The sequence below is a fragment of the Bos indicus x Bos taurus genome, chromosome 3 (assembly GCF_003369695.1).
Source record: "Bos indicus x Bos taurus breed Angus x Brahman F1 hybrid chromosome 3, Bos_hybrid_MaternalHap_v2.0, whole genome shotgun sequence".
Classification (NCBI taxonomy): domain Eukaryota; kingdom Metazoa; phylum Chordata; class Mammalia; order Artiodactyla; family Bovidae; genus Bos; species Bos indicus x Bos taurus.
In genome coordinates, this window is record NC_040078.1 from 97879 (window position 1) to 117184 (window position 19306).

Genomic DNA, 19306 nt, shown 5'->3' on the forward strand with positions numbered 1-19306 from the left:
CCATTCAACTTTGTGTAAATGTACATGACAATTCTGTGTTTCTAAACCAATCACTCAAAGAGGAAAGACTGTAAAAGGAAAATGTCTTTTAAATACCACATTGTCATTAATTTCTTTCAAATCACCTCATGCAGTCCTCATTAGAAATCTGAATTCTGGCATGATATCATAGGTATAAGATGAATAAGATGAGGTTTAAAAAGAGTAGGCAGTTAGCTCAAGGGTGACACTGGTCAGTTTTTGTGTTTGTTTGTTTATAGCCACTCCTTAACATTACTACCGCTTTCCGGGTCAGCACTGTTCTGTGTATTCAGAGATTGCCAAATACTCTATTTCATCCATTTTGACTAATTTCTACTTGGGAGTTTTCCTTAATATCTCTGTGATCAGAGCACAGTTTATATGACAATAATTCTCCTCATCTGAGCTTTCCCTTTCCCTTTTCCCCTCCATTAATAGGAAGATCAGATTAGTCAGTTAATTCAATCTGTCAGAAGTGTCTGACTCTGCAACTCCATGGACTGCAGCACACCAGGCCTCCCTGTCCATCACCAACTCCTTGAGTTTATTCAAACTCATGTCCATCAAGTCGGTGATGCCATCCAACCGTCTCATCCTCTGTTGTCCCCTTCTCCTCCTGCCTTCAATCTTTCCCAGAATCAGGGTTTTTTTTCCAAGGAGTCAGTTCTTCAAACCAGATGGCCAAAGTATTGTAATCTCAGCTTCAATATCAGTCCTTCCGATGAATATTCAGTATTGATTTCCTTTAGGATGGACTGGTTGGATCTCCTTGCAATTCAAGGAGCTCTCAAGAGTCTTCTCTAGCATCACAGTTCAGAAGCATCAATTCTAAGGCGCTCAGCCTTCTTTATGGGTCAACTCTCACACCCATAACATGACTACTGGAAAAATTTCCAGTAAAAAAAAATATGTATATGGAATACATGTTTGCATTAACTATCCCATTCTCTTTACACATGTAAATATTCAGAAAACAAATTGGTGTCTAATAACTCATCATCGTGCATGTTTTATTCTATACAGATGAGAATTCAAAAGAGTGCTTTCACTGTATTCCTGCATTTCTCTCAGCTCTCAAGCATGACATGAAGCCCCAGATGAGGGAGAATCAGGACCTTTGTCTCTGAACATTCACAGTGGTTGTTCCTTCAGGAATGGCTGCCCCTTAGCCACCTTTGTTCTCTTATTTGTTCCTTATGTAATTATATTATTCTCCAACACTGAGAAGTTAGTTAGATTCTGTGTTTGTTTGTTTTTTTTTTAAGTATGAGAGTTGATTTTTTATTTCTATTTTTTTATTTGGCCACATCAGGTCTTATTTGTGTCAGTGTAAACTTTGTTGCAGCATGCAGGATCTTTTCACTGAGGCACACAAGTATCTCTCACTATGGTGTGCAGGGTCAGTAGCAGCTTTGGGAAGACTCAGTTGCTATGCAGCATTAGGTATCTTAGTTCTCTGACCAAGGATTGAACCCGCATCCCCTGCATTGGAAGACAGACACTTAACCACTGGACCACCAGGGAAGTCCCCAAATTCTCTTGACCTGTGTCTCTTCTATTTAAAATCAGAGATTTAGATTAGTGAAGTGAATTCTACCTTTAAAACTGTTCCAAGTCTACTTATATAAAACTTATTTTTAGGTAAATGGTTTTAGCTAAATAAAAGTGTCTGGAACTCAAAATCATTTCATCTCATCAGTTAAGTAACAATAAGTTGAAGATAGATAGAATCCTATCCCACATAAAAATTTTCAATTCTCATTAGGTAAGTTTAACTGGAAAACATTCTGTGGTTGATAATTGTCCTTAAAGTAGGAACAAACTGAAAATATCTCCTTTAAAAATTTAGACTTTTGAATAGTTTAAAATAGAGTTGATGTTCCACAGTACAGATCATATTTTAAATGTCTACTTATTAATTCTATGGCATGTATAAGAGTTTCCAAGACTATAAAACACATAGGTATTGATTTTGACAGTTACTAGAGTTGATAGTTTCAATATATCCTTGCTCTGAAAGAATTCTTTATAGACATTTGGGGCACATATTTGTTTGTAACATCAGATGCAGACTAAGGTACTAGCTTTTGCAAACCTACTTAGGACAGCTGATTCATCATCAGTGGGTGAGACACTCATGGCACATTGTCTCTAGCCTTCATTTTGCTCAATTTAATGTCTTTAACATTATGTGTTAGTTACATAACATGTATAACTATGAATTAATTAATTTATTAATAACAATGCCTCAAATACCACCACAAAGTTTGTCTAAAGTTGTCTTCTGTATTATCTCTTTTGATTTACACCAGGTTTTTAGATTGTAAATAAAACATACGCAATTTCTAGCAAAAGTCATGGCATATGCTATATGAAACGAGTCGCCAGTCCAGGTTTGATGCACGATACTGGATGCTTGGGGCTGGTGCACTAGGACGACCCAGAGGGATGGTGTGGGGAGGGAGGAGGATTCAGGATGGGAAACATGTGTATACCTGTGGCAGATTCATGTTGATATATGGCAAAACCAATACAATATTGTAAAGTTAAAAGATAAAATTAAAAAAATAAACCCCCAAAAATATATAAATAAATAAAGTCAGTCACAAATAAAAAAAAAAATATGTGGGCAGTTTATTTCACCTATGCTTTAATGATTGCCATCACAAACTTCAAAGACAGTAATTATTTTTTAATTGCCTTTCACTTGAATTATAAATAAGATAAATGGATTTCCTATTTTTTTTCACAATTTACATCATTAAATGCATTCTTTCTTTTGCTGAGTAGCTCTCAAACATTCTTTACTTTCTAATATTATAGCAATCACTCTGGTTTAGCATGATTCATTGGCAACATTTTTGCATATAAGCCATAAAGATCACACTCTGTAATAATTTTCCAGTTTAGGTTGGGATGCTTAAATACATTTGAATTTCCTGATGATTCACTCCCTGATAATTCAGAGAATTTGGACAAATATGTTAGGAAAAGGAAGGTCAATTTTTATGTATTTGATATATATGTATTTAAAATATGTGGAAAAGCATTTCTTTACTTTGGTCAATTAAAAATCTTTGTTAGCTAGATAATATAATTGACAAATATGTTTCAATTTTCAAAATTTTATTTAAAAGTTTAAAGTCATTACTGAAAATAAAGTTCAGTAAAATAATTATTCCCATTACAAAAGTGTTCCACAGTGTATTTATAAAATAAAAAGCAATCAAAAAATAAAGCAGCTTAATTCAATAAGTTGAGAATAATATTATATTCATGTCAAACTAGTTTTTAGTAAAGTTTATAATTTTGTGTTGATATTGTTAATTTTCACCAAATTTATGTTTGTTTGTTTGTTTTTCAGATACCTAATTCATTTGTATATAATATATACCAAACTCAAATATATGGAAAGCCAGAGAAACATCTCAGAATTCATCCTTTTGGGACTTTCTTATGACCAGAACATACAAACATTTTGCTTTGTGCTCTTTCTATTCTGCTATGTTATCTTGTTGGTAGGGAATCTTCTGACCCTTGTATCCATTCTAGGCAGTTCTCTTTTTAACCAACCAATGTATTATTTCCTCAGTCATTTATCATTCATAGACATCTGCTATACCTCTAGTGTTATTCCCAAACTAATTGGTGATCTGCTAGGGGGGACAAAAAACATTTCTTATGATAATTGCATGTTACAGACTTTTGCAATGTATTTTTTTTGGGGGGGGGGGGGCGCAGTATTGAGGGCTTCATTCTTACTGCCATGGCTTTTGATTGCTACATTGCCATTTGTAAACCTCTCCAATATATGATTATCATGAACAGGACAAAATGTAATCTTCTAGTCTTGGCTACTTAGGCTGGTGAGGCTGCCCATTCTTTTCCTCAATTATCTATGATAATCCAATTGCCTTTTTGTGGTTCTAATGAAATTAATCACTATTTTTGTGATATCTTTCCTATGCTTAAAATTGCTTGTGCTGATACCTGTTGGGGTCTAGCCCCAGTAGGATCTAAGGGTACCCCCAGGATGGACGGCATCAGTGAATGAATGACACAGGGAGGCCAAGCTTCGGTGAGCAAGACCCATAACTATTTTCAAAAGGAGCTTTTATACCCTGACTTGTACATAGAGGGAAATGAAAGATGTAAGGTCATGTAGAGTCAGCCCAAACACTCCAGCAGTTTTGCCCTTATCGAAACCAGGATTTTTTTTCTGTATGTCTTTCTATAAACAAGGGTCTTATGTTATGTACATTATCTTCTGGCCTGGAGGCCTGTTGACATTTTATGACCCTTTTTTGATAAAGGCTGATCAACCAGAAAACTTGCTTTCCCTTGAAGTGTTTTTTCTTTATATTTTTAACCTGTGTCAGCCTCAGAAAGTACTAAACAGAGTTACATTTTCACGGAGCAAAGGTGCAGTGGGTCACAACAAAGAAAAAACTTATTAGCTCAAAGGTCTGATGTTGTTAATACCAAGGCTACTACTTGTTTTTCTTACATTCCAACTACATTAACTAATGCACTCCCAGGTGCATAATGGATAAGGGATATGGGAACTTGGCAGCAAGCATTGGCCCAATAATGCAGCCCTTTACCAGTACTCTTTTATTAATGTTTCACCCCTTAAAGGGCTCTTTGCTCATTAGGACTTTTAGAATGTTTAGGCTTCTCGTGCCTTTCATGGTTGGGAAGTTGTGAACAATCATGTGTGTTAGTTGTAAGAGTAAGGAAAAAACCTGTCAAGCAAACTAGAATGCCAACAGAGGAGTTAGAATAGAAATATTCCTTTCATGCTGAGAAGACTTATCAACTTAGAGCCCTAAGTTGATTTTCTCCAGAGAAAGGTGGTTGGGGATAGCCCCCTGTTAGTATCAGAAGAGTGGTTGAAAGGCATAATATAGTAAACAGTAGACAGACAGATTTTGGTTTCGGGGTCGTTGCTCGAGCAGGTCCAGGGAATCTCTTGAGTCCTGATCCACCTTTGTCTGTCAAGGTCTTTTCCATATGACCTTTGTCATGGGTGGGATCTCCCGTGGTGGCTCCCGGCAGATACCTACATCACTGCTGTCCTTCTGGTTGCCAATTCAGGAATGATTTCCTCAGTTACTTTTGTTGTCTTATTTGTTTCTTACGTCATCATCAGATCAGATCAGTCGCTCAGTTGTGTCCGACTCTGCGACCCCATGAATCGCAGCACGCCAGGCCTCCCTGTCCATCACCAGCTCCCAGAGTTCACTCAGACTCACGTCCATCGAGTCAGTGATGCCATCCAGCCATCTCATCCTCTGTCGTCCCCTTCTCCTCCTGCCCCCAATCCCTCCCAGCATCACAGTCTTTTCCAATGAGTCAACTCTTCACATGAGGTGGCCAAAGTACTGGAGTTTCAGCTTTAGCATCATTCCTTCCAAAGAAATCCCAGGGCTGATCTCTTTCAGAATGGACTGGTTGGATCTCCTTGCAGTCCAAGGGACTCTCAGAGTCTTCTCCAACACCACAGTTCAAAAGCATCAATTCTTCAGCGCTCAGCTTTCTTCACAGTCCAACTCTTACATCCATACATGACCACAGGAAAAACCATAGCCTTGACTAGATGGACCTTTGTTGGCAAAGTAATGTCTCTGCTTTTGAGTATGCTATCTAGGTTGGTCATAACTTTCCTTCCAAGGAGTGAGCGTCTTTTAATTTCATGGCTGCAATCACCATCTGCAGTGATTTTGGAGCCCCAAAAAATAAAGTCTGACACTGTTTCCACTGTTTCCCCATCTATTTCCCATGAAGTGATGGGACAGGATGCCATGATCTTTGTTTTCTGAATGTTGAGCTTTAAGCCAACTTTTGCACTCTCCTCTTTCACTTTCATCAAGAGGCTTTTTAGTGTCACATAGAGGTTATATTAAAGAAAAGAAGAAAAAAACTTATACTTAAGACAGAAGAGAAAAAAATATTAAAGAGAAAAAGAGGTACCGATAAAATAAGGGAATCTACTGATATAGAGATTCATCACTCTTCTGCCTCCTTTGCTACTCTGTATAATACATATTTAGTGAGTAATTAAAAAAGCAAAATGTTACAATATAGAAAACCTTAGTATTAGAGGATTCTGAATGTCAAGGTAGAGCAAACTCCATCAGGAAGATTGAGAACAGTTACACAGAGAGCAAATACAATTAGTTCAGCTAAGAACTTTGAAGCTGTTGGAAAACATTCAGCTTATTCATGACTTTTTGTGTGAGACAACTTGGTTATGAAAGAAATAACAAAAACAAACAAACAAAAATAACATGTCCCTAGAATCATAAGACTAGTTTGTATCTGACAACCAAATTAGCAATATCCAGATAGTGAAAAAAAATTAAAATAAACCTAAAAACAGTCTTTAGTATTTATCAGTATTTACCCAAATTGTTAAGTATTTGGCTTCCTTTTTTACAAAAAAAAAAAGAGATAATAAAATGATCACTGGACACTTATTTGGATTAATGGTTCAATTCACATGAAATGTTTAAAACTTCTTCCAGGAAATATTAGGTATTATTATTATTATTTATCTTTTATGTCTGTGAAAGACCTGTAATAAAAATCAATTGATATGAATTGCAATGGCTTCATTTTTAGCTATTAATATTTCATCACACTTTTGTTTTTTATTATGCTATATGAGATACTCAATCTATACACAATGATATGAAGAAAAACAAAGTGAAAGAGAAAATAATGGGTGTCCATTGCACAGTATATACCTGCTAATTCTACCTGCACTACCATGAAATATTTATATTTATACTAGAAATGCTCATATTAAAAAGGAGAAATTTGTTGTTATAAATAATGAATTTGTCTTAGCAGCAATTTTAGTCCTTGTAGTTTATCATATGAAATGTTCTCTTTAAATCACATAAATATAAAAATGAGGATCTTGTATATATAAAATCAGTAACTCTAATATTAACAAAGGAAATTGGAAATAATGAGGAGGTGTTAGAAATGTAATTAAAATGTTATAATTTAAGTAGCAAGATTATGAAGTCTCTGATATTAAGTTGGAGGCTGTCAAGGAAAGACATTTAAGGGAAAAAAAGGAAACTAATTAACTGTTCTAATTATTTTCCCATTTTGTTAGGATAGTATCTAGTTAACATGAGAGAGACAGATTTTCAAACTATCCTGCCTATGAATTAATGGAATGTTTCTACTCATTTTTTTTTTTTTCAGTTAGAATATGCTTTCTTCCAGGATCATATGAGCAAATTATCAAAATGATCTTAAATTCTTGGACTAAAAATATGCTTAACCCTAAACTATAGAAGCATATTGGAAAATTAATTGGAAATGAAAGTATCTACAACTTAAACTAAAACTATTTAAGAAAGTAACTTTTACTTATTTTTTCTGATTATAGAAATACTAATGATATGCATGATATCCTAAAAAAATATTTTCTTGTGATATTTATTTGTGAAATTGTCATTATTTCTTAAAGAAATCATTGTAACCTAGAAAATAACAAAGCAGAGACATTATAATTACTCAAATTATAAAATATTCTATTATAAAAATTACTGAAGCCTGATCCCTATAAAGCAAGTGCCATTCACTTCTATATTATTGTTATTAGTCATTTTGGCAACGTTTCTCAATTGTATGTATAATTACTATCATTTTTCCTAATTTAAATTTAAAAAAATGCCACAGCTACTTTTGCTTCACCTGATACAGGATTTTCTTTACTGTTCTCCACAGTGCTTGTAAATATATCAGATTTTTTTCCAGAATCAAGGCTTCTTCTTGTCCAGTCGCTAAGTATGTCCAAATCTTTGTGATCTCATGGACTGTAGCACACCAGGCTTCCCTGTCCTTCATTGTCTCCTGGAGTTTGCTCAAATACATGTCCATTGAGTTAATGATGCCATCCAACCATATCATTCTCTGTTACCCCCATGAATCTTTCCCAGCATCAGGGTCTTTTCCAGTGAGTTGTCTCTTCACATCAGGTGAACAAAATTTTGAAACTTCAGCTTCAGCATCAGTCCTTCCAATGAATATTCAGGGTTGATTTCCTTTAGGATTGACTTGTTTGTTCTCCTTGCTGTCCAGACTTTCAAGAGTCTTCTGCAACATCACAGTTTGAAAGCCTCCATTCTTTGGTACTCAGCCTCCTCTGTGGTCCAACTCTCACATCTGTGAGACTACATGACTACTGGAAAAACCATAGCTTTGACTATATGGGCCTATATTGATAAAGTGAAATCTCTTATGCTGTCTAGGTTTGCTTTTTCCTTATTGCCACATTCAGACTTAAATTGAAGAAAGTAGGGAAAACCACTAGACCATTCAGGTATGACCTAAATCAAATCCCTTATGATTATACAGTGGAAGTGAGAAATAGATTTAAGGGACTAGATCTGATAGATAGAGTGCCTGATGAACTATGGACGGAAATTTGTGACATTGTACAGGAGACAGGGATCAAGACCATTCCCATGGAAAAGAAATGCAAAAAAGCTAAATGGCTGTCTGAGGAGGCCTTACAAATAGCTGTGAAAAGAAGAGAAGTGAAAAGCAAAGGAGAAAAGGAAAGATATAAGCACCTGAATGCAGAGTACCAAAGAATAGCAAGAAGAGATAAGAAAGCCTTCATCAGTGATCAATGCAAAGAAAGAGAGGAAAACAACAGAATGTGAAAGACTAGAGATCTCTTCAAGAAAATTAGAGATACAATGGCACCCCACTCCAGTGCTCTTGCCTGGAAAATCCCATGGATGGAGGAGCCTGGTAGGCTGCAGTCCATAGGGTCGCTAGGAGTCAGACACGACTGAGTGACTTCACTTTGACTTTTCACTTTCATGCATTGGAGGAGGAAATAGCAACCCACTCCAGTGTTCTTGCCTGGAGAATCCCAGGGACGGGGGAGCCTGGTGGGCTGCCATCTATGGGGTCGCACAGAGTCAGACACGACTGAAATGACTTAGCAGCAGCAGCAGCAGGGAACATTTCATGCAAAGATGGGCTCCATAAAGGGCAGAAATGGTATAGACCTAACAGAAGCAGAAGATATCAAGAAAAGGTGGCAGGAATACACAGAACTGTACAAAAAAGATCTTCATGACCAAGATAATCACGATGGTGTGATCACTCACCTAGAGCCAGACGTCCTGGAATGTGAAGTCAAGTGGGCCTTAGAAAGCATCACTATGAACAAAGCTAGTGGAGGTGATGGAATTCCAGTTGACCTATTTCAAATCCTGAAAGATGATGCTGTGCAAGTGCTGCACTCAATATGCCAGCAAATTTGGAAAACTCAGCAGTGGCCACAGGACTGGAAAAGGTCAGTTTTCATTCCAATCTCAAAAAAAGGCAATGCCAAAGAATGCTCAAACTACTGCACAATTGCACTCATCTCACACACTAGTAAAGTAATGCTTAAAATTCTCCAAGCCAGGCTTCAGCAATACGTGAGCCATGAACTTCCTGATGTTCAAGCTGGTTTTAGAAAAGGCAGAGGAACCAGAGATCAAATTGCCAACATCTGCTGGATCATCAAAAAACCAAAAGAGTTCCAGAAAAACATCTATTTCTGCTTTATTGACTATGTCAAAGCCTTTGATTGTGCCTCAGTTTACTTCTCTGTAAAATCAAGGTAAAGGTAATATCTCTTTATATCGTGATTTTTGAATAATTAGTTTCTAAATATGAAATTTCTTAAAGCAATATCTGGAGAGTACTAAATATTTAATAATTATTGGCCATCCTCAGCAATTACTAAGGGCTTCCCTGCTGGCTCCGATAGTAAAAATCTGCTTGCCATGAAGGAGACCAGAGTTCAATCCCTGGGTTGGGAAGATCTCCTGGAGAAGGGAATGGCTACACACTTCAATAAATATTTTTGCCTGGTGAATTCCATGGACAGAGGAGCCTGGTAGGCTACAGTCCATGGTGTCACGAAGAGTCAGATACAACTGAGCAAATAACACACACATGATTACTAACTATAAGATCAAGGCCCCAGAGAAAATATAAGTACACCATCTCAGGAATTGTATCTTATACTATCCTTCCCTGAACAAGATAGGAAATATTATTAATATTAATATCAGAAACTTCAGAGATAGAGTCGTGTTCAGCACACAGCTCTGGTACTCAAATGCAAGAGTCTTCACCTCCTTAAATACTTTTTCCTTCTTCCTTAAAATAAGTATGCTGTGCCTAATTTAACAGGATTACTGTGGAATGTAAATAAGCTTACATATACAGAACTTGATACTCAAAAACATGTTAGTTTCCCCTCCTTCCTCTTGGAACCTCCATAGTGTTATAAATTTAGGAGGTCTTCACACTATTCGAGTGATAGTAGATTCTAGTAATTAAGGTTATGAGTTCTGGACCTACATAGAATGAGATACTGGCTCTAAAATTCACTTGGAGCATAATCACAGATAAAATATATAACCTCAGCTTCTTCATCTATAAAATGAATAATACTGTAATTAACTCTGAGATCTGCTTGATGAGTTCACTTATATAACAGCTTAGGACAGAAACTGGTATATATTAAGATAAAACATTTAGTAAATATTCATTGTCATTGACATTATATTTGTCATATCAATGGGTATATTGTATTATTCTTACTATTCATTTTGAATAGCTTATTTAAAACATGTAATATTGTAACATGGGATGCATATGGATAAGACATAGCAGAGTTTCCCTGCCATAAACAATCTGCTCTTTCTTACCTGAAGGCTGGGGTTGCTCACTTTGGGGAAACATCCTATCATTAAGCCATATCTTTCTCTTTGGTCTGGGTTGAGCTGACTTTCTACATTTCTGAAGATAAATGTACTGTTTATTTCAGCCAGTTAATACTTTTGTTTTCTTTCTTTTTAATTAATTAACCTTATCCAAATTAGACGTATGTTTATGTTCCCCTTTGATAATTTTTCTTCATCTGAACTAAACTTAGGAAAAAGAAACCTACCACTTAAATACTATCCATTCAAGTAGCTTGTTTGAAAATTTCATCATACATTTTTGCTTCTGCATAATCTTAGAAGCATACTGGTGTTTTGATTTTAATTTTTTTTTTTAATATATCTTCAGTTTCTTCACTGCAATACTGTCCACTTATCTTCTGGGCCAGTGCATTCTCCTTCATATTAAACTTTTTTCCATAATGGAATTCAAAGGGCTAATAATATGATTAAATTTTTGAAATATTAAAAGACAACTAAATCTAGTAATATTTTGATAGCTGCTGAAAGACATGGCACTGATAATTTTAAGAGCTCATGTGCAAATCACAATTCATAATAGTTGAAGCCAGGTTTTCCCAAATAGTAACAGTAGCATTTTAAAGTTTCTGGAATTTTTCAAAGGTTAGTTAGAAGGCTTAGATCATAAATACAATCAGAATGATTCAAATATTCATTTTAAGGAAAATCACTATTATAATTAGAAACTGGATTTAACTTACCAGCTGCTTAACTCATCAGACAGATTTCTTATAAGATCAAGCTTCCAGACAGATTTCTTATAAGATCAGGCTTCACACTTAAGATAAAGCCAGAATTTTAAAAATTATAATTTCCATGTAGTAATCCATCCCTAATTGCATAAAATATTGCAAGAGAACTCGTGAGTTCCACTGTTACAAATATGTTTGGTAAATTGAACTAATTTTGAGATTTTTTTTTTTAGCATGCAGTTTTTCCATTTCTAAAATATAAATATGTGTTTCTCTGATATTTTACCTTTGTCTCTATAGAAAAGTGACATATACAGATGATATATTCTGCTTGATGTTAAACTGGCATTTAAGGAGAATTCTGACAAAATGTGTAATATAGAAAAGGTCTCAATATCTCTGAAGATATAGAATTTTCCCATCAGTATACTTTGCCAAAGATGTAAATCATAGTTTCAATTTCTCAATTTCTACCTAGTAAATAAATATGTCAAAGTTCTTAATTATATTACCCTATTGCATCAACATCCAAAGCACTGAGATCAGACATGGGACATGGAGACTATGAGGAAATGGAGTATATAATGACTATGTACATGGAGTATATAATGCTTATTTGTCAGGACAGGGCAGAATCAGTTAGCTGAGGGAGAGTGAAATGACCTGCCATGGGAAACACTGAGAACCTTACAGCTAGAATTAAAAGTTCAGAGAGTATACCCAGGATTTAAGACTTAATTTTTCCTGGGGAGGAAAAAAAAAAAAGCTTGTTAGGGCATTATAATTTCTGGCTGATGCCTGGAAAAGACTCCTATGCTTTACTCCTATGCTTTCTCTTTTTTAGGCGGCGGCGGGGTGGGGGGGGTGCGGAGAGCTCACATGCCCCCATGGGATCTCTTGCAGATGCGCAGACAATTTCCCAATTTATCTTTGTAAGACAAACTCCTTTGTAAAAAAAAAAAAAAATGCTTTTTTTTTCTGATTGAATTGTCCATATGTATATTGCAGAAAATATATTTTAAAAGAACTGTAGCAAAAACAAAATGGTCTCATAAATTTATTCATATAAAAATATTTACTATCTCCTAATTCTAAAAGGTCGGACTTGGACAGAACTTACTATGGAGAATGCATTTGTTTAGTCGTTAAGTTATGTCACACTCTTTTGCAAATCCACAGAATGTAGCCTGTCCAACTCCTCTGTCCGTGGAATTTTCCAGCAAGAATATTGAAGTGGATTTGCATTTCCTTCTCCATCAAACTCACATTTCCTGCATTGGCAGGTGGGTTCTTTACCACAGAGCCACCAAGGAAGGCCTAGAGAATGTATTTAGTGGCGAACAAAAGAGCATTTGTCCTCAGTGAGGCTGGAGACTAAGGAAAGAGACAGACAAAGAAATAAACAAGACAATAATCAAATGTATAATTACAAATAGTATATTTTAAATAAACAAATAGGAAGTTGTGGGTCATTTCTTTTTAATCTATAGAAGTTTTAGTCAAGTGTAAATCTTGGACATTTTTATGTTATACAGATATTTATTCTTTCAGTCAATCAGTTCAGTCCCTGAGTTGTGTCCAACTCTTTGCGACCCCATGAATCACAGCACGCCAGGCCTCCCTGTCCATCACCAGCTCCCAGAGTCCACTCAGACTCACATCCATCGAGTTAGTGATGCCATCCAGCCATCTCATCCTCTGTCGTCCCCTTCTCCTCCTGCCCCTAATTGCTCCCAGCATCAGAGTCTTTTCCAATGAGTCAACTCTTCGCATGAGGTGGCCAAAGTACTGGAGTTTCAGCTTTAGCATCATTCCTTCCAAAGAAATCCCAGGGCTGATCTCCTTCAGAATGGACTGGTTGGACCTCCTTGCAGTCCAAGGGACTCTCAAGAGTCTTCTCCAACACCACAGTTCAAAAGCATCAATTCTTCGGTGCTCGGCTTTCTTCATAGTCCAAATCTCACATCCATACATGACCACTGGAAAAACCATAGCCTTGACTAGACCTTTGTTGGCAAAGTAATGTCTCTGCTTTTCAATATGCTATGTAGATTGGTCATAACATTCCTTCCGAGGAGTAAGTGTCTTTTAATTTCAGGGCTGCATTTTTTCATGGCTCAACGTTTCCTGAATGTTGAGGTTTAAGTCAACTTTTTCATTCTTCACTTTCACTTTCAGCAAGAGGCTCTTTAGTTTCTCTTCACTTTCTGCCATAAGGGTGGTGTCATCTGCATATCTAAGCTTATTGGTATTTCTCCTGGCAATCTTGATTCCAGCTTGTGCTTCTTCCAGCCCAGCGTTTCTCATGATGTACTCTGCATATAAGTTAAATAAGCAGGGTGACAATATACAGCCTTGACGTACTCCTTTTCCTATTTGGAACCAGTCTGTTGTTCCATGTCCAGTTCTAACTGTTGCTTCCTCACCTGCATATAGGTTTCTCAAGAGGCAGGTCAGGTGGTCTGGTATTCCCATCTCTTTCAGAATTTTCCACAGTTTATTGTGATCCACACAGTCAAAGGCTTTGGCATAGTCAATAAAGCAGAAATAGATGTTTTTCTGGAACTCTCTTGCTTTTTCCATGATCCAGTGGATGTTGGCAATTTGATCTCTGGTTCCTCTGCCTTTTCTAAAACCAGCTTGAACATCTGGAAGTTCACGGTTCACCTATTGCTGAAGCCTGGCTTGGAGAATTTTAAGCATTACTTTACTAGCGTGTGAGATGAGTGCAATTGTGTGGTAGTTTGAGCATTCTTTGGCATTGCCTTTTTTTGGGATTGGAATGAAATCCCTTTTCCAGTCCTGTGGCCACTGCTGAGTTTTCCAAATTTGCTGGCATATTGAGTGCAGCACTTGCACAGCATCATCTTTCAGCATTTGAAATAGCAAACTGGAATTCCATCACCTCCACTAGCTTTGTTCGTAGTGATGCTTTCTAAGGCCCACTTGACTTCACATTCCAGGATGTCTGGCTCTAGGTCAGTGATCACACCACTGGGATTATCTTCATCATGAAGATCTTTTTTGTACAGTTCTTCTGTATATTCTTGCCACCTCTTCTAATATCTTCTGCTTCTGTTAGGTCCATACAATTTCTGTCCTTTATCGAGCCCATCTTTGCATGAAATGTTCCCTTGGTATCTCTAATTTTCTTGAAGAAATCTCTAGTCTTTCCCATTCTGGTGTTTACCTCTATTTCTTTGCATTGATTGCTGAGGAAGGCTTTCTTATCTCTTCTTGCTACTCTTTGGAACACTAAGAGGTGCTAAAATGAACTTATAAGTTGATGCAAAACTAGTCAAGTATCCAAACGACTATCATTAATTTCATTTCACCTGACACAATTTGAATTTCTATGGCCAGACATTGTTGACATCAATATTTTGTGTGAGTCAACTTCTCTGTTTTGAGTTGTAAAATGTCTTAGCCAAAAATAAGTAAAGGTAGGTAATAACCTGAATGCAAGAACTAGTATGGTCACTCACTAAATTAAAAAGAATCTCACTGTTATTTCTTGATATTATATGTGCTCTTAATGATCCAACTGAAGAGAGAAATATGGCTGATGCTCTTGAGAAGCTTAGAAGGGAGGAGATCACAGTGCAGAAGTGAAGGAGTTAAATCATAATTCCTTGGCTATGATTGATATTGACAATGAAGTGTTGGCTTGCTTATCTTATTAAACTATAGTTTATTTACAATGTTGCATTGGTTTCATGTATAAAGTCATGTGATTCATTTCATATATATGTGTGTTCATATGTATGTATATTTTCCATCTCAGATTACTTTTCATTATAGGTTATTATAAGATATTGATTTAGTTCCCTGTGCTATACAATAGACCATTTTTATCTATTTTATATTTGGTAGTCTGTATCTTTTAATCCCAAACTCCCAAATTTATCCCTCCCCTCCCCTTTTCCTTTTGGTAACCAGAAGTTTGTTTTCTGTGTCTGTGAGTCTTTTTCTGTTTTGTAAATAAGTCCATCTGTGTAATTTTTTTTTTTAGAAACCACATGTAAGTGATTGCATATATTTGTTTTTCTCTGTCTGACTCACTTTACTTACTAAGGTAATTTATTGGTCCATCCATGTTGCTGCAGACTCCAAGTATTTTAATGATCCACATTCACAACTTTTATTCCAAGAATAAAAATAAAGCAGAAACATTTGTGTTAATTTTTGAAGTTTTATTTTTCAATAATACAAATCTGGTTGGTTGGAGTATAGGGCTTCTGAAGCAGAGGGAAACTTTGAGGGTTGGCTGGTCTTCTTATTAAAGACCCTGCTTATTTCACACCAGAAAGTGATCTTTCACTTTCCTGCTGTGTTATGTTCTCTGACATGTATACTGTGCATGCCCTATATCCAGGAGTTTTCAGAGAGCTGTCAAGAGCTAGGTTTAAAACAACAACAAGTAAATATATTAGGATCTTTCTATAAGAATTTCTAGCACATAATATTTTACGTTTATTTGTTGGGCATTTTCAACTGAGTCATAGAACTATGCTATTTTTCTTTTTTATATTATGAACCCATTTTAAGAAGCTTCAACATTGACAACTCATTTTTATCTAACCTGGCTCTCTCTACAACTTGAAAACAAATTCTCATGCAAGTACATCATATCCATGAAGTTTTTTAAAGACTTTTGAGATTCTACCCATTCCTAATCAGTTATCTAGTGGCCTGATCTTGCTCCTAGTCATTTCTGACATTGGGCAAAGGTGCTCCAGGATGACTTTCAATTCCTACTGGAAAAAAATGACTTTCAATTAACTTGAACAGTGCCAAAGATGTGATCATCGACTTTAAGTGATACTCTCCACTTGCTCACTCTAAGAAAAAAATAATTTCATCAGTAATAGGTGCCCATTGCACACTGTGCTGTGCTTAGTCACTCAGTCATGTCCTACTCTTTGTGACCCCCTGGACTGTAGCCTGCCAGCTACCTCTGTCCATGGCGATTCTCCAGGCAAGAATACTGGAACAGATTGTCATGAGCTCCTCCAAGGGATCTTCCCAACCCAGGGATTGAACCCAGATCCCCCACATTGCAGGTGGATTCTTTACTGTCTGAGCCACCAGGGAAGCCTAGTAATAGGAGCATGACATTAATATGAACCCCATTCTCACACCCTCACTGCTCCAAAGGAAAGTTATTATCAGAATGGTTACATTTCTGATGCATAAGGGGAGACTGGGCAACAAAACAGCTCATAAGTATTGAGCACTTACTGTGTAACCAAGCAGTGTTCCAGTCCTGCCCATATCCTCACAAGACTATTTGCTGGGCTATTAGCATCACCTGATGGATGGTTTGTTGAGCATATGTCCCAGTCCTCATAGTTAGTAAGCAATTCTGAGTCCAGAACACATGCCCATAACAAATATACACTATCAGGTGCTAGAATTAGCCAGAGTTGCAGTTCACATTTTACACGGACAGAGTTGGGAGAGAGAGTTCCTTTGAATAAAAGAAAAGAGATTGATGTGGGGCTTAGGTAAGAGTACTGGTGTTGGACATATGAGAAGCTCCAGATTGCCACTGGCTACACAATGATCAGAGTAGAAAGCTATATTTTTAAGAAATATAGTTGCAGGTCCAATATTTGGTCTTTTAGAATATTCTTTAAATGATACAAGTAAAATGTTGAAATTATCTTCTAAATCATTGCTACCCGAAATTGGCTTTATTGAATAAAGTCACATACAAGAATGGGCTCTATGGGTTCTCAGTGTTGATTTGTATTACATGATGCCTTTGATAGTCTACTGCTAAATATCTAAATTGATTACACAGCCAAAAGATCAGAGAGGAAGAGGAGATATAAATAAGAAAACAAGAAAACTAGAAAAGAGCACAGCAGAGAGTCTGGATAAATCCAGGGAGTTGTAAGTTTTACTCATACTTAAATCTATATATTGTTAAAACAAAATGAAACAAAAAAGCATATAAGGCAAGTGTTATACATTTTAAAGTCTTCAGTGTAGAAAATTCATATATTCAACAAGTTCAGTGGTGAAAATCAGAGGTATCTTTTAGTTCATTTCCTTTCTTACTGCGATATGGCACCAGAGTTTCTTTATGACATTCTTCATCTCCAAGTTTCTCAGCATGTAGATTAGAGGATTGAGCATGGGAACAATGATGGTATAAAAAAGAGCAAACATTTTGTCTTCTGGTAAAGTAGTTGCTGGTCTAACGTTAAATGAAGAATAAAAGAGCAAAAAAGAGGACCACCACAGTGATGTGGGAACTGCAGGTGGAGAGAGCTTTGCAGCGATTCTCTACAGAGTAGGACCTGACAGTGTATAAGATCACAGCGTAGGATATCAACAAGACCACAAAAGTCACCGGGCCCATGAGGCCTGAATTGGCGATGACAAGGAGACTGATTCTGGTGGTGTCAGTGCAGGCCAGTTTCAGCAAAGGATACACATCGCAGAAGTAATGATCTATTTTGTTGGGGCTGCAGTAGTGTAAAAAGATGGCCAGGATAAACTGATGGAAGGAATGCAGGAAGCCCCCAGAGCAGGAAGCAGCGATCATGGCAATGCACTTCTGTCTGGTCATGATCAGAGTGCAGCACAGAGGCTTGCAGATGGCCACATAGCAATCATAGGCCATCCCCGTGAGGATGAAGACCTCGATCCCCGCAAAGAAGTGCATGGTGAAGAGCTGTGTCATGCAGCCATGGTAACAAGCAATGCTACCAGCACTGCTGCCAGCAAGTCAACAATCAACTTGGGGGTCACAGTGGAAGTGTAACAAAGGTCTGCGAGGGAGAGATGCCTCAGAAAGAAATACATGGGCTGCTTCATAAGTTGACTGGAGGTGATAGAAATCATGACAAGTATGTTTCTGATCAGAATTGCAACAAAGTAAGAACAGTAAAAAACAGAGAATTTAAATTTCCTTTTCTGAGAAAGTCCTAAGGGAATAAATTATGTGATGTTATTCCTTTTTTCCATGACTCAGAGCAGTTTGTAGCCACCTGAAATTAAATAGTTATCAATCTTTATAAATATGTAAATACGATGATGTATATTATTCCTTGTTATGGGCATTTTAAAATAGAAAGCATTCAAAACTTGAAGAAAAAGATTTGATTTTTATTTTAAAAGGTTTTCCTTGCGTTCTTTTTGTCCCTTTCTGGAAAATATTAATTCCTGATAAACAACTTTGATACCTGATTTAAAACTAACACTGTAGAATGCAGCATATTTATGCAACCATTCTATTAGCATGTATTATCAAACATGCCCTGGTAGAATTCAAGAAATGGTACTGTAGAAAAAAATCAGTCATCCCTTTCCTATTCTCACTATTTGTTATTGAGAAAATAGACACAGAAATGAAACCTTGAGAGAAAATTTAAAAAGCACTTATATGTGGATAATGTTATATGTGAGAAATTTCCTTCCATCTATCCTAGGTGGAAATGTGATAAATAGAAAAAATCAACCAATTTGGAATCATGAGGTATATATACATGGCCAAAATCAGCTATATATCTGTTTTACCTAATTTACAAATATGATTAATTTACAAATGTGCTTAATTTACAGATAGAATATTATATTTTATAGTCAAACAAAAGGATAACAAGCAAAGTATCAGATTAGATCAGATCAGTCACTCAGTCGTGTCCGACTCTTTGCGACCCCATGAATCGCAGCACGCCAGGCCTCCCTGTCCATCACCAACTCCCGGAGTTCACTCAGACTCACATCCATCAAGTCAGTGATGCCATCCAGTCATCTCATCCTCTGTCGTCCCCTTCTCCTCCCGCCCCCAATCCCTCC

General features: G+C 36.6%; 1 pseudogene; it reads right to left on the bottom strand.

The window, feature by feature from the left end:
* Positions 1-17277: 17277 nt before the first annotated feature.
* LOC113890384 lies at positions 17278-18472 on the bottom strand (annotated as a pseudogene).
* Between the last annotated feature and the right edge of the window lie 834 nt (positions 18473-19306).